This window comes from Mustela lutreola, chromosome 6 (genome assembly GCF_030435805.1).
Source record: "Mustela lutreola isolate mMusLut2 chromosome 6, mMusLut2.pri, whole genome shotgun sequence".
Lineage (NCBI taxonomy): Eukaryota > Metazoa > Chordata > Mammalia > Carnivora > Mustelidae > Mustela > Mustela lutreola.
This window is the reverse complement of record NC_081295.1, coordinates 146,090,867-146,115,499: the sequence shown is the minus strand read 5'-3', so window position 1 is coordinate 146,115,499 and position 24,633 is coordinate 146,090,867. Positions and strand designations below refer to the sequence as shown.

General features: G+C 45.9%; 1 long non-coding RNA gene across 1 annotated transcript; it reads left to right on the top strand.

Moving 5' to 3' along the window:
* The first annotated feature begins 20,117 nt into the window (after positions 1-20,117).
* LOC131834764 (uncharacterized) lies at positions 20,118-24,592 on the top strand. The gene is made up of 3 exons (XR_009354933.1): positions 20,118-20,204; positions 20,370-20,547; positions 23,363-24,592. It is a non-coding gene; the product is annotated as an uncharacterized LOC131834764 (long non-coding RNA).
* Positions 24,593-24,633: the final 41 nt, after the last annotated feature.

Sequence of the window (24,633 nt, the reverse complement as noted above, 5' to 3'; positions counted from 1 at the left end):
TGTCCTGCATATCCAGAAGGCAGAGAGCTGGGGAGAGCTCAGGATAGAGGCTGGAAAGAAAAAAGATGTCCTGGTGAATTACCATTGCACACGCACTTCCTGGGTGCATGCAGGCGTGGCCAGCATTGCTGTGTCTGTTGGCAGGATAATGGTCTTGAAAAGTGAACCTGGGCCCTCCCTCCTCCCTCCTCCAGCCCCTTGTCCTCCTTTTGCCAGTCTCCTGCCCCCCATCCTCATTGCCTCAGGGGAAGGATGTGGCCAGATGGAGAGCAAATGGTTTGGGCACTTTTTGCTGTCTTCTACTGTTTCAAAGGACTACGCCCTTGGGGAGAAATGTCAGGAGGCAAGACTGGCTCCCTATATCCATCATGACCCCTAAATTTGGGTAAGGTTTTCCCTGGGGTTAAGTAAGGAGTAAAGACAATGGGTAAGTTGATGATCACCTGGAAAGAGGTGCTGTGTGTGCCTCCTATGGCCAGGGTCTGGCCATAGAGGGAGACCAGGCTGTTGGCCTCTGCAGACACTGGGGACAGTCCATGGGCCTGTGTGACACAGGCCACACCAGGATGGTCTCCCTGCCCTTTGTTCATCTGGGCATGGACTAGTAGGAGAACCAGTAGACAGGGAAGCCCCTGGGAGACGGGCAAATCTGTAGGCATCTACCCTACATTTAATGGGCTCCATAGAAAAGGATGATTTGGGGGTTTGGAGGTCTCCAAGCCCAGCTACTCATTAACCTTTCTTGAGCATTTGCTTCACATCTTTGCCACTCTCCCCTGGACCCTTATTCTGCCTCCCCTGGACCCTCGCTTTATGGGTGATTAGTCTTCTCATAAAAATGGACACTCACTGTCTGCATTTCCCAACCACGACTCCAAAGGTACTTGTACAGTCATCTGCTCTTTGGTGTCTTCTCCTCTTTCTCCAGAGGAAAGGCATGTGCCCTCTCCTTTCCATGGTTAATTCCTCTGCCCCAGGGCTGCTGGGTCCTGCACAAGTGTTCCCTATCCTCGGATCTAGCCCCTCTGTCCTGCCTGTCCATCAAGCCACTAACCCAGCCCCCTCTCTCCACCCCACAAAACGCGATCACTAAAACAATGGATAGAACTTTCTGTTTTTTTTTTTTTTTCCCCAAGTAAAAAGGAATGCAGAAAATTTTAAAAATACTGAATAACATGAAAAAGAAAATAAAGTTCACCTTTAAGTTTATCAGTGAAACATAACACTGCTAGCAAATCACTGTATATCATCTCAGTCTTTTCATGCTTGCATTTTATATATATATATATATATATATATATATATATATATGGAATATATAATGGAAAATATATATATAATATTCTTTCCATTATAGTATATATAATATATATACCAAAATTGAGATCAGGCTGTATACGTTTTTTGTATCTTGCTTTTCCACTCACACTGTGAATATTCTCTCCTGTTATGAAATATGCTACAATATACATCCTCCTTAGTCAATACCTTGTATTGGTCTTTTACGTTGTTGCAAATTTTATTAAATGCATACTGTGTTTTTATTATAAATAGCCCTTGTACATAATTACTTTTGCACATCATTCTGGTTTTTATGCCAGATCATGAAATATTTTATGAAAACGTGTTTATCTCTGTTGTTTTCTGTGTTCTCTATTTCTACTTCTCATTATTGCCAACGTTGGTCTCCGTGGCTCTGCAGTAATGGTTAGGAAGACACTGGCATTTATCTCCAAGGTGCAAACTCCAGGGATCTCCGTATTGATGTTCTGATGTTTCCCCAAGTGCCTGCAGTCTTGACCTCAGGGACCCAGTCCTCACTCCCCTTGGTGACTTCTCTATTGGCATCTCCTTTGCTCACTTCTCTTTTCCTGTGTTCTCTTGATGCTGGAGCAATGCGGTGTTCTACCTTCTGTCCTCTTACTCTTACCCTCTTCCTCTAAAATCATCCCCTATGTCATATGTACAGGTGCCCCTCAGGCACCTCCACACCTCCAACTAGAAAACATGTCCATTGCTCATTCTAAGAGCAACTCTGACCTAGTGCCACCCAGAGAAGCCAGAGAGACTCGCGTGGTCCAGTCTGGAAGGGAATGTTGAATGTTGGGAAGCTGTCTGGCCTCCAAAGGGATGTGAAGATAACTCACATCCTAGATTCACAGTGTCCTTTCCCCGCTATCCCTGAATCCTCTCTCTCCTAATGACGAGATGCCCAAGGTAGAGACTGCTAGAGACTGAATGTTTGTGTCCCCCAAATTTATGTGTTGAAACATACCCTCGGTGTGATGGTGTTGGGAGGTGGGGTCTTTGGGCGGTGATTGTGTCACGAGGGTGGAGCCTTGTAACAGAGACCCCGGAGAGCCTCTTTCCACATCTGCCATGTGAGGTTACAGTGACCAGATAGGAATATGAACCAGGAAGCTGACTCTCATCTGGAGCCTTGACCTTGGCCATCCCAGCCTGTAGAACCGTGAGAAATGAATTCCTGTTGTTAATGAGCCACCCAGTCTACAGCATTCCATTATAGTGGCCCAAGTGGACTAAGACAGAAGCCCTAGATTCTCTTATGGCTGCTACGCTGTTGGTCACCAACTTCTCCAGATCCTGTTGCAGAAATATCAGCTGACTTTGTTCCTTTGCTTATTGCCACTCTCAAAGCCATGGCTCAGATCCTCCTCAAATCTTCGTTGGCTTCTTTCCAAGTTGACCTTCCTGACATTTCTCTCTCTTACCTCCAATCTATCACAGACATGGGGCAGCTGAGAGGCAGATCTGGTCCCGTCGCTCCTTGCTTGACATTCGCCCATGGCTCCCACGGCGGGCATGTGGTTCCAGATCCTCTCTCTGGCACTCACAGCCCCTCATCCTGGCCATCCTTCTGGTTCTTTCTCATTGCTCTCCTCAATGGCCCTGCCCACTCTGGCTTCAGCACGTGGTCTATTTACCATCCTCCACTCTTCCCTTTACTTTCACATTTGGACTTTTTGTTCACGATGTTTTTTTCTCCCCTGGAGCTCCCTTCAGCACCCTTCCAGCTGAGTGACTCTGGCCAATCCCTCTATCCAGGTTTGCTGCCTGCTCCTGCCAGTGACCTCCCTCCTTGCTATTCCCCGAGTGCAGGTCCAATGCGCGTGCTCTCCCGTTGGTGCTCACAGACGTTTGCTCATGCCTCCATGATGTCGCTTATCACACCCAGTTTATCTTTTCTACTACATTGTGAGCTCAAAAGCAGGGGCATTGCTCAGGTGGAAAATCTCCAATATCTAACACACTACTACCAAGTCGCTACTTTGATGATGCCTTAGCCACACAAAACAAATTAGTGTTTGCTCGCCTTCCACGCGCCCCTTCATCATCTCATTGCATGAAGCTTAAAAGAGTCTCTGATTCCTGCTTATAAAGGACTGAAGGTAGAAGACGTTCACTCTAAATTCAGGTATCTGTCTTAGCAGCTAGGCTCTCGGAATGAGACAGCGGAAGAAATTCATTGGTATAAAAAGACTCACTTAAATCAAAGCTGCTGTGCAACAGCGCACAGTTGGAAACAAGGCAGCTACGTGTGAAAACAGAGATTTACCAGGCAGGAGGATTAGTGTCTTACTATTCACTTTGCAAAATAAATCACCTTTGCATCTGCTCCCCTGTTCAGTACCATAACCTATGAGACAAGACATAAGCCATCACCAAGTCCTGCAGACCCTTCCTCCTAAAGTTTTTCCAATTTGGCTACTTTTCTCCATCTTCTCTGCCAAGGTTCTACTCGACCACTTTCCTCTCACTTGTAGGTTAATGCAATCCCTCTGGCTAACGTCGGGCCTCATCTCAGATAGTACTCAGCTTCGATAACACCTTTTTTTTTTTTTTTTTCATTTTCTGCCCTCCAAGACTGGATCAGGAGACTTGCCTACATGTTCCTATAAATTATACTGCAACTGCTTTAACATTTCTGAATCCCGTATCCGACTGGAAGTTATTTCCATTGCCTGCACATAATAAATACTCAATAAATTTTCATTGCACAAAGGAATGACCAAGGTACGTATCACAGTATGTTGAACACATAGCCTTTTCATATCATATCTACTAACTGGAGCAAGACACATTTATTTTTTGGTATGAAAAATCAGGCTATTGAGTGAATTGAATTTAATTGAGTGAGGAAATAGAGCTTTTATGGCCATTGTTGCCCTTATACCTTTCAATACTGATTAAGATTTGTCTAATGTATGTAATGAGAGTTATATATCAGGTATGGAGCTGGGCACATGAATATCCTTTCTTTCTCCTTTTTACGGTTTTCCATCAGTTAATTGGGGATAGTAATCAGATCCATTAGCAAAGAGTACTGTCAGGAGTGGATTCCCATCTTGAAAGAGTGTATGTGTTTCTCTAAGCACCTGAGTTTCTGCCAGAAAGGTACTCATTCCCTGGGAAGACTAAGCCAGGTGCTGCAATTGGTTTTGAAGTCCCCTAATCGATACATATCTACCCACCCATCCATTCACCACTTCTAAGTTCACAGAAGAAATCCCCAAGCTTTACATTTTTTAAAGAAATGAGGTCAAATGTTATATTTTTAAAACACCTCACAAGTCATTCCCTATAGCACATTTCTTCCTTTCTCTCCATGTGAATGATTTCCAGCAATTTGATTCTGCTTGCAAATTGAACAGGGGGACTTTTTTATGACATTCTGAAGGGTTGAAGTAGTTTCTTAAAATTAAAGTCGGTTGGAAGGGAAAGACATCACAAAAATAAGGACTGGAGACAAAACAAGATTTTAAAAAAATCCTATTTTCATTCAGGCAAGTCAAAATGAAATACTGACTCCCTCTCTCCTCTCATTTAACCATGGGTAAAATCTCCCAAGTTCCTGTGCTCATCAGAAAAGAGGGGCAGTCAGAGATCCATGTGATCAAGCTGTTCTGTCTGTGCTTGCCTGGCAGCAGCTTCAAAGGCCGGATACCTGGAAAAGAAATCCGTGGCTCCAGGAAACCGAGACATGGAACTGGGATGTCAGTGACAGCCATGGGGAGCTGCTGAGAAATCTCAGATGGAAAGAGAAAATGCCCGCCATTTTCCTTCATCAAATCGCATAACACAAACTGGAACAAGATGCTGTCTGTTCAGATGATGTGAGTGAGAAGCGCCTGTCATGGAAGACATGAATTGAATGAGATCTTAAAAGATCACTGAAGGGGCAAAGAAAGAGGAGGAAAGAGCTTGAGTCACATCGATGAAGGGAGGGAAGAATGAGCCTGTGTGACATGAAGGCAGAGGTCCAGTTGGTGAGACCATTGGGTGTGAGAAAGGGGATTGGGAAGACCAAAGCAGAAGTTTTGTGGGTGCCTCTAACTCTTGGACCACAGGAGACCCTGACAACCCAAATGTCATTCCTCAATGTGATATTACCAGAAGACCACAAAGAAATCGGAGTTGGGGCCATGTCACATTTACTCCCACTTCCTCAGTAAGCTTATTTGGTTGAGATCAGGGCATACAGAATGTAGACCCTAGATTCATGGGAGAGTGGAACTAATTATGCATTGGGGAGAGAAGAAATTTCTGTGGGAGCTGGTGTTATGGCTTGAGTTGTGTCCGCCCTACAATTCCTATTTAAGGTCCTAATCCCCAGTACCTCAGAATATGGCCTTCCCAGATAGGGTCTTCACAGACGTGATCAAGTGAGGTCAATAGGGTAAGCCTTTTTCCAATATGACTGCATCCACATAAGAAGGGGGAATTTGGTACAAGACATGCACACAGGCAGAATACAATGTGAACATGAAGACGGCCATCGGCTAGCCAGCGAAAAGGGAATAGAACAGATCCTTCCCTCACAGCCCTCAGAAGGAAGCAACCCAGCCAACACCTTGGGTTTGGATTTCATAGTCTCCATAACCATGGGACAATCATTTCCATTGGTCAAATCACCCAGTCTGTAGTATTTTGTGGTAGCAAGCCTGATAAGAGAGTATAGTTGGCCAGTACCATCAGCCTCTTCTTTCCTTCGGGGGCCGGGGGGCGGTCATAGAGAGAGGCCAAGCGTTCTTGAGATGCTGCAAAGCAAGGTGGGCTTCTTCTGGCATAATACCTGGAAATGCCAGTGGTGTTTATGGAAAGGAAACAACGGCCTATAGCTCAGCTGATCCAAGGATTCTTTCATCTTAACAAGCAGGGTTCATTGGCCCATAATAATCGAGCATTTGCTGCATGTTCAGCTGTGAACTGGCCAAACGACCTAGTAGACACACCTCATGACCAATTCTGTGCCTGTCTGCAGAAATTCACCGGGGAGCTAGGCTGAAAGGTAGTGAAAGAAAGCTGTGCTGAAGGCTCTCATTAGTTCTTTGGTGGCTGGTCTCTGTGTGTCTCTAACCACAGTCACTTATGATGATGAGGGTCGAGAAGGATCCAAATCTTGGGCCCCCCCAAATTTGCCTAAAATAGATGTTCCCTCTTTACAATCCAATAAAAATAATAAAATAATAAAATCAAATAAAATAATATAAATATCTATAATAAATATCTATTATATAATAAAATATAATAATAAAATCCAATAAAAATAAATCTTTTTATTGGGTTACTTTTCATTCGAAGAGGACAAACAATTAGGAAGAGAGCAAGATTTCGTATTTCCTTTCTTGTGCTGTAATTCTTTGGGAGTCTCCTTTTTCTTTCTTTTTTTTTCTCCTTTCCTCTTGAGAACATGTAAAAAATACAGGAATGCTGTTTAGGATACAATTATCCTAATAGTGGACCAGTTCACTGGATGTGCCCTTGACGCTTACCATGGGAATGACCTGGCAACGGCATGATAAACTGTAGGAGAAATATTGGAGAGCAGGGAGAGGCAGCCGACACATGAGTGCCAGCTGAACTTGACATGCCCCACACCCTCTTTGGCTTACATATCTCCTGGTCTCAGGTGCAATGGTGTGTTTTCAGTGTCTGCTACTCAGTCAAGTCCCACGGTGCTTGAGATCCTGGTAGGGCTATTGGATGGTCTAACAGAATAACGCACGTGGGAGAAAGTGTTAGACAGGACCCAAAGGCATAGAGACGCATCCAGAGAAGGTAATGAGCTCAACAGTGGTGGGCAGACTTGGATTCATGGCACATTATTCAAATATCTCTTCCTGTGGCCCTCCCAAATCTGTATACCAAAGACCTTTCCACCCACTGGGGAGATGAGCCTGCAAAAGTAGCTTTTCTGAAAGTTAAGACCGCATGGTGCTTAACAGCATGGGCTTTGGAGTCAGGCCAACTCGAGCTACAATCCCGGATCTACCATTTACTAGCTTTGTGAACTTGGACAAGTTTTTTTGTTTTGTTTTGTTTTGTTTTGTTTTTTTAAATTCTTGAGTCTCAGTATTCTCAACTTTCTACCCGAACCTCGAACTTTAACCTCAAGCTTAAAACAGGAGTAAAACCCATCCACAATGAAATGGAAACGTTAATTGTGGCCTATTCACACAATGGAGTATTTTGCAGCTAGGAGAATAAGGAGTCCACAACCACATAGTATACAAGACAATTACCCACCACAGCTGGGCATACATACAGCATGGTTACACACTACAACCACACACGACGCACAACGCAATTACCCGCTACAGCCACACACAAGGATGTGGATGCATCTCACAAGGCCTGAGAGAGAGGAGCCAGATGCAAAAAGTTTCCAATTGTGTAAGGGCCACTTACATACAGATTAAAGCTCAATGAGCTCATTCTGTGTTGTGGGAGGTTGGGACAGTGGTTAGCTTTGAGGGGTAAGAGCAGGTGGGCACAGAAGAGGGCGGGAGATGTTGGGTTTCTTGTCCTGCAAGGTGGTGCGTTCAGTTTGTGAAATGCGCCGAGTTCCATACTTAGAATTTGTGCCATTACCTGCATGCGTGTTACACTTGAATAAAATGTTAATGTAAAAACTTCCAGATCAAAACATGACAAAGCTCACAGAGCTATGAGGATTGAATGGAATAATGAATGGGAAATACCTAGCCAGGGTAAGTGCTCGATACATGTTAGCAATTTATTATTGGTATTATTCCTGTCCTCACCAGGGTGTTGGTGACAAATTTAGTTCTGGTCACACCCAGCTATGCCTGTGACAGCTCCAGAGTTTAGGAGCCTTTAAGGGGCCAATTCTTCATGAGATGCAAACCCATTAGTGTCTCACTCCGGGGCACACATTTCAGTGGGGGAGAAACAGAAGGGAAAAAACAAAAAATCAGCCCCACGTAGACTGATTTGGGATAAGGTCGTTCTCTAAGCACTTTCTTTTAAAGCGCCGATTAAAACAAAACAGAAACCCACCCCCTTCCCTCCCGAGCGTGTAAAAATAACTTGGCAGAAGAGAGTAGGCCTGGCTCTGCTGTTCTTAAACTGGTTTACACTTCTCTAGTTTCCTCCTTAGATAAAAATAGCAGTTTAATCTATTGACAGATAAAAGCCTCTCAAAGTACTAACTCCATTTGGAGCTCTTGCTTTTCATTGTTGATTTTCTATCATACAGATGTTTTTGGCATAATGTATTCTCCAGAATGTCCTCTGTCAGCTCAGTACGGAAGACGAGCAGCAGCCCGATCTTGGAAACAGGGCCTCTCCTACACCAGCTGACATCAGCTCAATTGAGCTTCACCCCACATGAAGATTTTAATAAACAAACCTCGCTGGTCAGCATGTCGCTCTGGCATATTTAAACGTATCACATGCTTTCTGCTCCTTTTCACAGTTCTGCAGCTTTTGCACAAAGCAAGTTCTGGGTTAACAGGGTGGGATGAGCCTGAGCCAAGGGCGGGGGAGAGAGCCTCGATGTGAGAGCCACGGATCTCTCATCTGTAAGGTGAGGACCATAGTGGACCTACTGTATTTGACTCTCATAGGATTAAATGTGGTCACGTTTGCAAAGCACATGGAGCCGAGTTCAGCCAACTCGTAGTGAGCAGGCAGGAAACGGTGGTCATTTAGATCATCCCTGACCCCACTGCCCCCTCTATGTGACAGTCACTTACCCCTCACAAATTAGAGAGGATAACTCATCGTCCAGAGAGAGGTTCATTGGATTCAGAGAGTTTTAGAATGGAAAGAGAGTTCCTAAATTAAGAACGGAGTTTGGGGGGCACCTGGGTGGCTCAGTGGGTTAAGCCGCTGCCTTCGGCTCAGGTCGTGATCTCGGGGTCCTGGGATCGAGTCCCATGTCGGGCTCTCTGCTCAGCAGGGAGCCTGCTTCCCTCTCTCCCTCTCTCTGCCTGCCTCTCTGCCTACTGTGATCTCTCTCTGTCAAATAAATAAATAAACAAAATCTTTAAAAAAAAAAAAAAAAAGAACGGAGTTTGGGAGCTAGTGGTTTCCTTGGCTTGGGCAGCACTGTTTGACGTTCTGTGGTTGGGAGCTGTCCTGTGTGGGTTGTTAGAGGCATCTAACAACCTGACTTCTACCCACCATCGGCCAGTAGCGCACCTTCTTACTCTTGATTGTGACAACGCAAGTATCTTCAGACGTTGCCACATGCCTCCTGGTGGGCAAGAATGTCCCTGGTTCAGGACCCGCTGGGCTAGACCAAGACCCCAACGGTGAGTGCTGGAAACAGGCGCTCATCTGAAGGCACCGTAAAGGAATGGGGCAATCAGTTTAGGGTCTTCTTTACCTCACCTCAGAGCTGAGAAAACAGGTAAGAGGGGAAGTCCGATTCCAGCCCCCGAGGTCCCTTCTGTCCGTCCACCAGCCGGGTACCACTCCCATCAGCAAAGCCTTCCAGGAAGTTTCTGGCTCACAGTGACATGTGAGAGCAGAACAAGAGAAGGGGGAGGGATGCCCGTCCCCAACCTCTATCACCCCTCTGCTCTTAGATCCACTCTTGCAAGACGGGCTTTGTGCCGTTTCATAAAAGTTCCTTCGTTTTGTTATTTTCCTTCATCGGTTTAAACCTGGTGACTATTTAAGCGCATCAGGCTCCCCGAGTTCCACCTTTGTCTTGATTGTGTTAAGTTCATGAGAATTACATTGAAGTGCTTTCATTTTTCCATTTCCCCACTTATTTTTGTAAAACCGTAGGGGCACGGCGTAATAAAAGATTTCAAGTAATTGCAGAAGCATTGCTGTGCAGGGGGAAAAAAAATGGTAACGGTTCCAGAACTCGGCTCTTGGCTGACAGCAGTACCACGCAATCGCTCAAAATGCTCTTTTCTCAGCTGATTTATAAAGATCCGAATTTGGCAGACAAAAGCGGGTTGAGAGGTGTCAGTGTCAAATGTGTGAGTGGTTAGGGGTATGGAGAAGTTTTCGATTAATGAAAGGTGAAAACTGCCAGTAATTGTGACAAGGTGAGATACCCACACTAGGTCACAGCGTGTATTTTATCATCTTAATTAGGTCGTGAGTACTTCAAGGGGGAAGAGAGGACTTTCAAAAAAAAGTCTTCAGGATCCTCTTTAGTATGCATGCAATAAACACTTATTAAATTCTAATTCAAGGCTAAGGGGTGGAGTACAATGACCAGGTCCTTTAATATAAGGATGTTAACTGAGAGGAAGGATTTCTTAAATTTTTACGTCCGGAAGGACTTTGAGTTCGTCCAAGGAGCGTTGTATGTATTGTATATCGATAAAGAAATGCAGATGTCTGTCTGTAGGTGGCTGGAGAGGTAGACAGATAGATCAGCCTATCCCTACATATATCTGTTGTGAAATGTAAATTTTTATTCGTTAATTTTAATTGTTGGAGCTCATTCAGGTCTCAACCAAGTTTCTCCCGGTTGCTGACCACCGAAATCAGCTTGAACTGGCTCAGGCCAGAAAGAAGGTATAAGGAGAATATAGGAATATTACACCAAATCCGAGGCTGCAGGAGGAAGCCAGAGAGGACCCTCTCTGTGTCTCCGATCTTTGTTTTTCGCTGGCATCTGTCCCCTCCTTCTCTGTCCAGAGTGACCCATATCTGTAAAAACGCAGGAAGATGGCCTCCTGATGGCGACCCAGTTTCCTTCTCCTCTACACCCAGCCAGCTCAGTTGGCCGAGCTACCTTCAGCCCAACCTCAGATTCCCAGGAGAGGCAGCGTGGTTGGTCCAGCTTTGGTCAAGGTCTGTCTCTGCTCCCATCAATTATAACTGATCTAATAGGAGGTGGAGAAGAGTCATGCAACACCAGTAGGTCTTTGGGCTCAATTCTGTGAGTGTGGGGTGTGATTTGCCAGAAAAGGATATTCATTTGCTGAAGGCCAACAACCTCAGATGTGTCTATCATGTGTAGATTCATCCTGAATCGTAGTGAAAACTTTCAGCATATGTTGAGCAATATTTTCTAGCTCATCTTTGTGCTTGCTGCCACAAATTAATAGATGTTAATTGTATTTATTGCCTGATCAATTTGAGGGATATGACCAATTATGTAATGAAAGAGTATGAGGTTTCAAACCAAACCCATGAGCTTTGATCATAGCATGATGTGGCCTTTTGGATCGCGAGAGTGTAATTTGTCCTTGAAAATGAAACAAGAGGTATGAGTTTTCACCCAAACTTGGGTGAAATTTATCCTCTCCAGAGGTCAAAATTCCAAGATCAAGGAGTTGGTGGAGCCTGGTGCTTCTGGGAAAGGTTCCAGGGGAGAATCTTTCCTTGTACGCTCTAACTCCTGTGGCCCCAGGCATTCTTTGGCTATACCTGTGACATGACAACTTCTACCTTAATCTCCCCACGGCTTTCTCTTCTTCTTTATGCGTCTCTCCTCTTTGTATCTCATATAAGCACACTTGTCTTTGGATTTAGGGCCCACTTAGATAATCTAGCATGGTCTCATCTCCAGATTCTTAACTTACTTATGTCTGCAAAGACTCTTTCTCCAAATACAGTCATAGTCACAGGTCCAGGACATGGGCATACCTTTATGAAGACCTTCCTTTAATCTGTTACATAATGTGAAAATGGATGGACCCATTGGCCTTTTTACATTTTGGTCTTATTGACTTCATCTTGCTTAGGGCAAGAGGTGGCAGCCACATTGGTGAACCTGAGATTTCAAGCCCCGTCCTGGGGTGAGGTGGGAGGTGGAGGGACACAGTGGGCACAGTCTGCAGCAGCAGGAGCCCCTAGGATGGCCATGGTAGGTTGATGAACAAACAGCACATTACACTGACATTTTCTCAAATGAGATCTGTAAACAGAATTCATCACCTGCATTTCTTTGTTCTTTGGAGGATGGGGTTTCTTGCTTCTTCTGGCAGACTGAATTAGAAATGAGAAATGGGTTAGAACCAACTTTTGTGGGGAACTTACTTGTAAAAGGGAAACCAGTGTCCAGCTGGGGGGTGACCCTGATCTTTAAGAGCTAGATAAGGTCGGTTTACATTGTCCTCTTTTGGCTACAGTGTAAGCTCAGAGAATCTGGGACTTAGCCAGATCAACTCCAACTTCGTAATATTTCTCAGCTGTGTGAGCAGGTGTGTGGTGTTCTCCTTTGTAGTTCTGAGGATATAATTACAATTATGCATATTATTGTTTTTATTGGTCAAGATGTTCCACTCAGGATTTAACATGAGTCATTTAAGTGCAAAGATTGGAATTGCAACATGGTGTTGTCTAAGGGCCACTTATCTGGAATTGAGAAGTTCTATGCTGGGCAGAGTCAGCAAAGCATGAGAATGCCTAGAGAATTTTACAGTTTTAACTTTCTTCAGACAGCTGGTGGATCTCTGCCAATTTTCTTAGAACTGTTCTGGGACATAATTTATTTTTCAAAGAAAATGGCAGAGCCCTGAAGATAAGGGCTGGTTTAGGATGATTATCTATGTTTTACTCATTGAGTCTCCACTAAGAAAAAGTCAGAAGAAAAGTCATTTTATTGTAAAATACTACTTAAGTGTGTTTTTAGAAGTCCAGAGCAAAGGAACCACTCTAGCTAGTGATTATTTCTGAATCACAATATTCCAGCCAATTTGTACATTGTCTATTTGCCTGTCGTTTTTATGTCTGTATTTATCGGCTCTCAAGGATAAGTATTATCCACAATTGGCTTCCTAAATGGTGGAAGGCTTTGCTATAGAAAGAACCTTCTAGAACTACTTGACAAGGTATATTTTTTTATTTCTCTCCACCTGGCGTCCTTATCATCCTGAATAATGTCTCACACCCTCCCTCCCCTCCACCTCCCTTCCCCTGCCCCTTAGGAATTTAGGAGAGGGTTTTTAGATTCTTTGTTTTGAAGCGGAGGACAGCGTTTGCCTGATTTCTCTGTCTGTGAGCCAGGCCATCTCCTATCTGGAGCGCTAAACATGCAAGGTTTCACATGGGAGCTCAGATATGGCCTCGCATAACTCAAGTATTGAAATGCTTAAACAATTCAACAGTGAAAGAGCACGCTTGCTCCTTGGCACCCGGCCAACGTGTCGATTTGTGCACAAATATGTGGAAAGCTTTTCAGGGAGCCATCACTCCTGCCCGTGTGTGAGTCATTTCTGTCTCCGAGCTGCTCTCTGCTCAGACATCAGAAACGTCATGCCCCTAGTGCACTGTTTTTGCCAAACGTCTGCCCTTACTTTTAATATCTAGACAGACGTATCCGCAGTCTAAAGAAAGTTCCTCAGGGAAGAAACCTCCCTTGTCTCCCATGACCCTTCCCTTCCTCCATCCGTTCTCTTTTTCCTGATTTCTGTGGCACAGGAACAAAAAGAGAGCGACACTGTTTGGAATATGGAATTGCCAGGGAAATGGGCCATCAGATTCTTGAGTGAGGGGACTTTTCCAATTCTTTTTTTTTTTTTTTCTCTCTCTCAAGTTGTATTGTAATGACTTATTTGCTTTTCTGCCTGATGGGTCAGACAGAAGAACTTCTCGAGGGCAGGAACCATGCCTTATTCACCGGGTGTGTCTAATACCGAACTAATATCCAACCTCCAGTGCCCAGGCAGCACTCAACGCTTCACGGCTGAATCGTTGAGTCACTCCAAAGTGAAGGTTTCCATTCTGCTGCCGGGGAGCAGGATTTGAGTGGCGCTCCTAGAAGAGGGCGCCGTGGGTTGCATGGTGCTCTCTGGAAAGACAGATCCATATCCGAACCCTGAGACCCTGTGAATGTGACCTGATCTGGGAAAAGGACCTTTCCAGATGTAATTCAGTTAAAGGTTTCAAGATGACATCACCCTGTGTTATCCAGGTAGGCTCTAAACCCCGTGATGAGTGTCCTTAAAGAGACAGAAGAGAACACAGGGGAAGAAAAGGAGGAGGCTGTGTGAAGAGAGAAGGAGAGACTAAAACCGTTTATCCACAAGCCAAGGAAAGCCTGGCGCCACCAGAAACTGGAAGGGGCAAAAGGAAGAATTCTCCTCTAGAGGCTTCAGAGGGAGCATGGCCCCGCCTGTACCTTGATTTTGTAGTTCTGGCCTCTGGAAGGGTGGGCGAGTACATTTCTGTTCTTTCAAGTGCCCAAGATCATGGTAATTTGTCACGGCAGCTCTAGGAAATTAATACAGAGGGTAACCTGCCTTCAAGAAAAGCCATTAAAACCAACGCACAGAGCGTGGCTCAGAGCGCAGCAGGGAAGAGATGGGGGGAGGGCGGGGTGAAGGATTCCTGTGGGTGTGGGTGGAGGCCAGGAACTGAACTGGGCCGATCTTCATTTCCATGGGTCTTGAGGAAGGCAAGGGAGCTCCAATGTAAGCTGAAGAGTTAGACTAGCAGGGGCTTGTCATTTGCTGCGCGTAATTCATTCCCAGGGCCTGCACGGCAGGAGGCGCTGAAACTGACCAGAAGATCACTTCAGGGCTTTGCCCACGAGGGGAGAGTGTGTCCGGGAAAAACACAACGGGAGGCGGGGTGATCCAGGCCTTTGAGAAGTCATCTGTTGCCACTACCAAGGGTTGCAAGAAAAGGACCCCGTCAGGGAAGGTTCTGGCCTTCCAAGTAAGCAATGGTAACAAGCCGCTTGGGGACGTCTGTTTCCTGGGCGGGGTTGGGGGAGAAGAGAGCTACCCAGCTTGTGGTCACCCTGCCTCCCAGGGGCTCAGTCCTCACACACCTGGGCCGGGGGGCGGGGGGCGTGGGCAGAGCCCGCATGGCACTTCAGAGAGCCAAGCATCCTTCCTCAGAGATAGAAGCAGGGGGCGGCAGGGCAATGTCAGAGATGTCCTTGGGACCAGGGCCAGGTCCAAGAGTGCAACCTGGGTTTCTTGCTACTAAAGACAACAGTGGGGCATCTGGATTTTTAGGTAGTGAGGGGTGGGGTGAGTGGGAGATAAGCTGGGCTGACCATCAGGACCCCTGGATTGTTGCTCCAGTCCACCATGCCATAGCTCACTTACTTTTCAGGAGAAACTTAAGGTTGGCTCGGCCACCTTCAAGATCTATGACCCTAAGATTCTATGATTGTTGCTTGGGTATCAAATGAAATGGATTTAGCCTACGGAAGAGTTTTCTTACTCAGGCCCCCCTAAACCAACATGGAATGTTTCTGATAGGTACCCTTCCCACCAAAAATAGAATAGACAAATTGTTTCCAAGCTCTGTTTATTTGTGGTGTAAAAATTTTTTATTCCACTTGTAAAGATAGGTAACATTCATGACAGGAGGGGGCGGCAGGGGGAGACTGCCAGGCTTCTCTTTCAAGAAACAGATTACAAGACAGAGGGAAAGCTTTAAAATGATGGCAGGAGGCCAGGCCAGGTAGCAGTGGAATCCCCCACCCGTCCACCTGGCCTGCCGTGGTGGCCGAGCTCGGGAGAAGCTGGCTGGGAGCCAGGCCTGCCTTGCTCTGGTTGTAACCAGTGTCATTTCTGTGTAGAATTTTCAACAATCACATTAACAAGCCATTTAACAGACGCTATAACCGTTCTGATGTTCGGGTGTCATCAGATTTCTCCTTCTGTGATAGGCACTGAATGAGCACTAAGATTTAATATGACTGGCTTTGACAGGCTGAATCTCCCCATCTTCCTGGCACACCCCTCCAGGCCCTCCATCGCTGCTGAGACCCACTGGAGGGACCCCCGTTATGGGGGACGTTGCCCAATTCCGTGAGGACTGACACACACCCACACTCACATATGCTGACACGTACTCTAATTACGCTCCTGGAGAAACATAAACAAAGACAACCAAATGAGCTTTTGACGGAGTGAGATGAGCATTTCACGTCTCCAGATTCTGGAAGTTTGCATGATGAACCTGAAATAATCATGCTCTATATATTAAGGAGCTGTGAGGAAAGTTTATTTCTCATGTGGACACGTATTTGGGTCAAGGAAATCTATGAAGGGGACAAGAGAGTTTGGACATCGCCCATCCGTCCATCCGTCCATCCGTCCATCCATCCATCCAACTATTTGAAAAGTCCCAGATACTGTGGGTGTCTGGAGATGTGAAATAGCAGTTTCTGCCTTTCCTCTCTCCATCCTCCTACCTTTTCACACACAGTCTCAAAAATCGAGCAGAGGTGCATAGAAATAACTTTAACAATATGAAAAATTCTGCAGTCGAGTAACAACCCGCCTATTAGCAGGGCATAGGAGAGGAAGCACGCCCTGCTTGCAGATGGGCAGGAAGCCTTTTGAAGAGGGTGATGTCTGATCAGAGTCTTCAAGAGTAAAGAGGCGTTTGTCGATCTGGGTATAAATTAACTTGGCTCTCTGTCATTTGTCCCTTTCTGATTCTCACATCCGCTTGTCAAGAGCAAGAGCTGTGTGTCTGGTTTCTTTATATAGCAGGAGCCTGGCCCAGTGCCTGGTATACAGTAACCACTTACCATATTTTAGCTGAATAAGTGAACAAATCTATAAATGGCAGGTACTAAGGTTCTTTAGGTAACACACATTGGCAAGTCAAGGTCAAGATCTGATGTGGGCTTTAGGTGACAGCAGACAGGGTAATGTGGCAAATATACAGGATACACGATGACTAGGGCACCTAGATTTGGTCCCCATGGGGTTTGGTGGAAGGTGACCCCAGATCTAACCTTGGGGACAGAGTATCAAACATCCCTCTATAAGAAATACAAGGCTATCATGAATTCAGCCTTTTGGCTGGAGGTGGATTTCCACTGGGAAACTCTTCCTAAGGGCTGAGCCCTGGAGAAGCTTCTTGGCAGTGCCATCCCCCCTGCCCCCCCCTTCTCTCGGTCCCATGAAATGTGTGGATAACCAGGGACTGACCACGCTGTGACGTGGGTCAGAATGAGGGAAATAGGAGCAAAGACAAGCGATTGTTTCATTCTAAGTTTTTCTTCCTTCTGCATTTTTGCCCATTTAGCGGCAGAGTATGGTCTAATAAGTTGGCAAAGCTTAGCAGGGTCAGCCACATGGTGTTTGCTCACTCAACCTCATTTCATAGCCTACTTGCCAAGGATTGCCCCAAAGAAAAGGAGAGAGAATGAGGAGGGTAACTCTGAACCTTCCCGTCAGCATCAACGTGAGGCTGTCAGATTTGTCTGGGACTTGAATTAGGTGCTTTGAGAGATGATGTGTTGAAACACGAACCCAGGAACCAGAAACCCCCTTCTCTTGGCCAAGCCCTACCTTGACCAGTGAACGACCTTGAGTGGTTATTTAAATGCTCTAGGATACAGTTTCCCCTTCTGTGTCCAAAATCCAGCACTCGAAATCATTACTCATTTTTATTTATTAGGCACTCGGTATATGTACTCAATATCTTTGGGAAGCAAATATGATTTTATAAGTAAGAATACAGAATACTGTCTTTGAAAAGACCTGGATCTGTGAATATTTTCACAGACTGAACATTATTTCAACCATTCCCACATTTAGTAGGCTTTCCAGTGTGTGCTGTTTCTAAAGGGGCAGAGACATTAAATGCTGATATTCTGTAGCTAATATGGAAACATTTATTGCAGTCAGGGGCCTGCCTTTCCCACAAACAAAAGAGCCAGGAAGCTAGGTGTCTGGTTTCAGAAATGCAGAGGTGAGGACTGCTTTCATCAGCCCATACCTTTCATTATACAGTTGAGTTGAGAATTAAAACGCAAACATACACTTACAATGTAGCTAAATAAATCCTGATTATTCTAATTCATACTATAGTGTAAATGACTGACACCAAGCCCCAACCTTGAAGTGTTTTAAGAATAGTAAGGAGGGAAAAAAAAAAAAAAAAAGAAAAGAATAGTAAGGAGAAAAAAAAAAGAATAGTATGGAGAAAAAAAAAGAATAGTATGGAGAAAAAAAAACACAAAACAAAACAGGGAAAGTGATGGGAACTGTAAGAGTGGTAAGGGCATGGGATGAGGGATAAGAATACAGAAAGGAGAGGATGGAGCTTTCAAAGATAAATTCTCCTTTACTGACTACTTTTTCACGAAGTTCAGACAGAAACCAGTGGTTTAAGATCCAATTTCAGGGAATGTCATAGCCTCCTTGTTTTATGACCCAGGCTAATTTTCAAGACCAGAACACCCCTTCTGCAAAAATCAGATAAAGCTGCCAAAGCAAACCTCAGGATCTTGAGGGATGTTATAAACCTAAAATAATTTTCTTTCTTTCTTTTTTTTTTTTTTAATATCAGGCAGTTTTTTTTCTTGAATATAAAACCTTCACTGTAGAATATCTGGATATCCCCACAATGCATAAAGGAAAACAAAATCTGTCCTTAATTCCACCATTGTTAGCATCATGGTACCTTTCTTTCTTCTTCTTCTTCTTCTTCTTCTTCTTCTTCTTCTTCTTCTTCTTCTTCTTCTTTTAAAGCTTGAAGGGGGATTTCAGGACTGGCCGTTTAGCTTGAGGAGACTGCAAAGCTACCACCAAAGCAAAAACAAAAGTGGGGTCTGGACATGCCCCGTATACAGAAGTTGGGGAAAGAATGAAAGCACCCAGCCTGTGGGTTCAGTGAGGTGTGTGTGTATCAGGCAGAGAGGGCTTGGCACGTTTACTGATCAGCTCTTTTCCTCCTGGATCCTCTATTCCTGGGAAGCAGGTTACCCAAAAGGTTCATTGGAGCTGACTTTTAAATGAGGTGGAGACAGTCATTCCTGTCAGAAAAACTGTGCGTGTGCGGCATTGGTGGGCATGAGAGAGAGAGAGAGAGAGAGAGTGTGTGTGTGTGTTCTTGCACCTGGGTAAAGCTGAAGGAACCAGTTTAGGAGTGCAGAGGGTTGAGAAGAGACTTTTTATCTGTTCGCACTCCTGTTGCCATCTTTAACTTGCAAGCAAAGCCTTTCTTCAAAAAGGAAGGTGGTGCATGAAAAATCCAGAACCTGGGGAGGGGACAGTTTTTCCACACTACATGCTCAGCTGCAGAGAAGTCAGAGGATGTTTGGCTGTGCCCACCAGGCTCCAGATGAGGCTCTGTTCCCCTGTCCCCTGGTGGTTTTAGAAAGGGGCAGACGGTGATAGCAAATATCCCTGGCCGACACGGAGACCTGGGGCCGCGCTGACCACAGGAATCGAGGTCCCCGGGACTCGGAGACCGCTCACAAAGCAGCCATTTATGGAGTGGTTGGCTTTGCATTAATTAATTCCCCAGCCATTCACCAACAGTAACAATTCTTTCAATTAGAGTCCAGGCCCGGGAAAGCCCTGGTGTTTATTGGAAGTGACATCTGCATGGCAAAGTGTGACTGTGTTAATACGGAAGCACACAAAGGGACCCCCAGCGCCTCTCCAGCCTGGCGCCTTCCTTCCCGTGTGGCTTTGGAGGAAGAAAGGGCTCTTGTAGGAGTGCTCAGTTTGTGATTTTCCTTTTTAGCTGTCAGCTGGTCAGCTGATGCTTTGTCCCCCGCTCCTCCTCCGGGGAACGGGTTGGTTCTGATGGGTGACTCCTGTCCGGTGTCCACGGGGTAGCACGGGGGTCTGGAGCAGCCCCGGGGCCTGGCAGGCTAGGAGAGCAGAGCTCCGTGGGAGAGGCCCGACAGAGCTTCAAATTCTCTCATCAGAAACATCAGAACTGAGGGGTCAACAAGAGACCAGGAGCTCCAAGGGGCTTAGTATCATGAAAGCTGGAAGGGTGTGGAGACAGATAGCAAGTGTGGCAATGGTGAGTGCCCCTAGGCAGGGAACACGTGTATCCTTGAAGGGTGGTTCTGTATCAGGAGCATTGCAGGCTCGAAATAAACGTTTGAGGGCCCCACTGACTGATGGGTTAATGAGATACTTGCCTCTTTGTCCTTCAGCATCTTTCACTGCCTCAGTCTGGCCAGTTATCTACTCCCTCTCATTTTCAGTTCTTTCAAGTATGCGCCGCTGCGGGTCAGGGCGAAGGTGGGCATCCCTCATGGAACCTTCCAGAGTGGCAGAAGCCTGGGCTAGTGTCAGCCACATGACCCCAGGATAGGGTTTGCTACTGATTTATACATCTTAGTGGATGTACACCAGTTGATACTGGTTTTTTTTTGTTTTTGTTTTTATTTCTGCGTGCCCTTTCAGTAAGCCGAGTTTTGAGACGTTTTGCCTTTTCGGGATCTACATTATGCCAGATACCAAGAGGCTTTAAGAAAGAGGTGCTCCTAACTACTGGAGAAGAAGATGAAACATAAACACTTTCACAGTAACCTTAACGCGGGATGAAGACGGGACAGGAGCAGACGGGGACACACATGGAAAGGTCACTGGGATTCCTGGGAAACTGGGAAAGAGGGTTGCAGCTGCCCCATCAGGCAGTACAGGCTTCCTTGGGCATTTGCCAGGACTCTTGCAAGATGTGTGTGTGGGTTTTATAATGCAGAGGGAGGGCATCCATGTCAAAGCAAACAGGAGACTCTCTCAGGGGGCATATTCAGGGAAGAGTAGAGAGTCTGCTTTGTGAAGAAGAATAGATTGGAACTGGAGAAGGAGGTGGAGACCTTGTCCTCCAGGGGAGAAGCCTGTGGTGACTCGGGGAAATACGGAACTACTGGTGGGTTTTTATTCTGGGGGAGGAGGGAGTAGGGTCGGGACTAAGGCAAAGCAGCTGAGAAGCAGGTAGGATGCACAGGCAAGAAGGGGCTCACTCTCAGGGGTGGGCCCTGTCCTTATAAGGTCTGAGAGTGACCCTTGTCACTGTGCTTCTGGCCTGGCCAGGGAGATGAGGGAGGGGACGGGTAACTGTGTCATGACATTAAAGACATAGCTCTGAAAGCCCTTTTTAAGATAAATTGGAAAAAGTGGGCCTGGGAGGCGAGATTGGGCACTTCCTATAAATAAGCATTAAATCACAGGAGCCTGGGTGACACAGCTGGTTGAGTGTCCGTCTCTTGGTTTCAGCTTAGATCATGATCTCAAGGTCGTGGGATCGAGGTCCGCATCTACTCCGTGATCAACGGGGTATCTGCTGGAGAGTCTCTCCCTCTCCCGCTGCCCCTCCCCCCTGCTCTCTCTCAAATAAACAAGTACATCTAAAAAAAAAAAAAAAAAAAAAAAAGTAAATCAGACAGAGAAGACAGACCATGGAAGTGGGGAGCCCTGGAAGGCAGCCTTTCAAAGAGGGAATTCAGACTAGCCGTGGAAAGTACTGTATGAAAATCACCACTCCCGTAATAATTAGCAGTCAGGGAATGGTTGCCGGGGGGCAGGAACAGTTCCACATGCTTTGCGTGCATGAATCAATTCAAGGATGGTAGGAGAAACCCCCGCCGGAGCCCAGGGAGCTGAGTTCTAGTCTAGCTTTGCTCTAACCGTAGTGGGAGACTTTGACTCAACTCTTCTCCCAGTAAAAGGGTGAATTACATGCCAAAGGTCCGCTGGCATTCTGAAATCCCCCGACATACATTTATAACAGCTCACCCAAAGAGAGAACCCCAGCTTGGGGACCCAAAATAGGACCAGTCAAGATCTCTCAGATCAGGTGCCTGGTGAGGTAAGTCCCTCTGTCCCGACTCTTGTCTTTCACTGGTTCATGTGCAGCCAACCCCCAGCATTTCTAGGTGACAGCTCCCCCCAGTACCAAGACTCCCTTGGGGTCCCTCCTTCTGCCTTTATCCAGCACCAGAGGACTGGCCCACATTTCCACACGCCCCCCCCCCCATCACTGTTGTGTTATTAACAAAACTCCCCAAGCCCTCGCAAAGCCCCAACAGCAGAACTGTCCCATGAGAGAAACTGCGGACTTAATAAGCTTCCCCCTAAGCAGCCCCAAATCCCTCCCAGTGATCAGGGGGTGGGGAGAAGCAGCTATACACAGGACGGAGTCTTGTGGTGGGGGAGGGGCAGGAGGGGAGAGAGAAAAAGAATAAAGAAAGTCCCTGAGATCCCAGACCTCAGGGACCAAATTAAAAAGCAGCACCACTTATTCAAAATCAGATGAATGTCAGTGGGATGTTTGTCAAACAAACTTGTCATTATTTGTCACAATTTGAGGAAGTATCCGTCAGTAGTCACACTTGTGCCTGTAACAGAGTAATTCACAACTGCCAGTCTACAGTTTTAAGTCATGCCGGGGCCAAGGTTCGGTGTTATAAACAGCTTTATTTATAATGATTGTGTGGCTATAAATAGTTTGGTTCGCTGGGTGTAGCAGAACGGCTGGGCGAAGTTCTGCCAGAGCCGGAGCCAGGAGGAAAGCAACAGCAGGGAAGGGAACCCTGTTTTTCCCTCTTCTTGGAGGACCCACTCTGTGAGCACTGGCCGGGCCTCCTCTTCCTCGCTGTCCCTTTTGGAACGAGGAGTGGCTGCGCACCTGGGTTCCCAGGAGATGGTAGAACTTACTCACTTAATTAATTAACATCTGCCCCAGGATCTCCCATGTCGGGCACCGTCTCCTTTGTACCTATTCACGGACAATGAGCTAATTACGGGCTCCTCCAAGCACTGGAGGGTGTAGGGAGACATCCTGTTATTCTCCAGAACAGGCGAAGCTCTAAAGGTTTGTTTATAGCTTCCGTGTTAATTTGACCGACAGCAATAGTCTCTTCTAAAAATAAGCAGTTGTCAGAAATTTAGAAATTTACTAGTTTCTGGCGTCAGCAGAACCTTGTCTAGGGAGAAGGGAGGTGGGGTGGGGAGCAGAAGAGAGGAAGGGGGATGTGTATACATAAATTTTACATGTAAAATACATAGGTATGTCAGCTTAAAAAACTGATCATTATAGTGTTTGGCACAGGGGCAGTGTTCTTCCAACGGGGGAGGAACAGCCTTCCCGGGCCGCCCTCCGAAACGCTAATGTGTTTGTCATATGGAAATTTCTGCTTCTGTCCATACCCGCACCCCACTCCACCCCCAAAAGCCTTTACGTTCCATTTTAATACCGTTAGGCTGAATCTTATTTTCTTACTTTTTTTTTTTTTAAAGAAAAGGTGTGGCTATGAAAAAAATTTATTGGATCTTAATTTGCAAAATTAGTTCTGGTTCATTTTATTGCCGTAATTTAATACCCATAATGATTTTCTGACACATATGTTTTAGCAGCAAGATCTACTTCCTATCCATTTTTCATTTCCATACAGCTGAAGTCTATTAGGTAGGACGGCGCAAATCAGAGCGGGGAGCACCCCGCAAGAAATTGACATCATGCTGTCATCCTCTCAGACACGCGCCGTGCCCCGAGAAGTGCGCAGGGCGACGCATGCAGAGACGTGGGGCAGACGGAGCGAGGAAAGCAATCCTTCCTGAGAAAGGCATTCCTTTTTTTCCCCTGCTGTATCATCATTCACATCTTCATTCTCGTCATCATTATTACAATTCTTTGTCCAAGAGTGCTGTGAGATGCAGGCTTTTTTAAACCTGCCTGACTCTAGCTGGAGCCTCACGAAGCCGGCGGTTACACCCGGGAGGGGCAGGTCGTGGGTGCAGAAGGATCTAAGGTCATGGGACCCAGAGGCGGTGCTTCTCATCCTGACCCGGGTCTTGGGGAAGGCATCCTGGAGGAGGTGGTCCCCGAGTTGATTCTTACAGGTGGTTTCTTAGGGTGGTGGCCCCGTCTTTTTGTGTCTGTGTAGACACCTGCTGACATAGTGGGCGCTTGGTAAAGATTTGCAGGAAGAACAAGTGAAGGTTCACTCTTTTGCGACTTGATTGCCTCGGGGAGAACACTTGGGTTATGCGTTTGCCATACATAAACAAATACACACAGGAATTAAAATGGTGAAAAATGAAACAGGAAATCGACAAGAGATTTCTGGAGTGTGTGCATTGGAGTGAGACAAGGACCCTCTTCTGACTGCTGGCCTGGCGTGCCTCATCAAAATGATAGACTTCTTATGGTAAGGATGTCCAAGGCCAAGGTGTAGGAAATAAGAGGGAGCAGTGCACATGTTGAGCTGAATTGATTTCAATGGCCTCGCCAGCGTGTCCTGAATTCCCTGTTTATTTTGGGAAGTGACTTCACCATGCATGGGGCTAAGACTTCATCCGCCATGGGCTCCGGTTCTATAGTCACAAAAGAGGTGGATTAAGCCAAAGAAGAGAGGACCAGTACAAAGAGATAGAGCGTCTATCAGATTTCTCCCTCATTCTCTTTCCCCCTTCTCTACAACTGTTTCTGGTTATATTTATCTCTATGATTATTTTCAGCATTTTATTTTATTTCATTTTTGTTTTTAGCATTTTAAAAAGAGAGACCCCCAGTTTTATTTTGGAATAGAAAAGACCAGTGTTTTTCTGTGTTGCTCATTGGGTGAAGGTGCGGGGCGGAGATGGGCGGACTTAATATGCTCATTATCAAGCCTGTGGCTTCAGAGAAAAGTCTTGGGACTGGAAATGTGTTCGGCCTATCTGT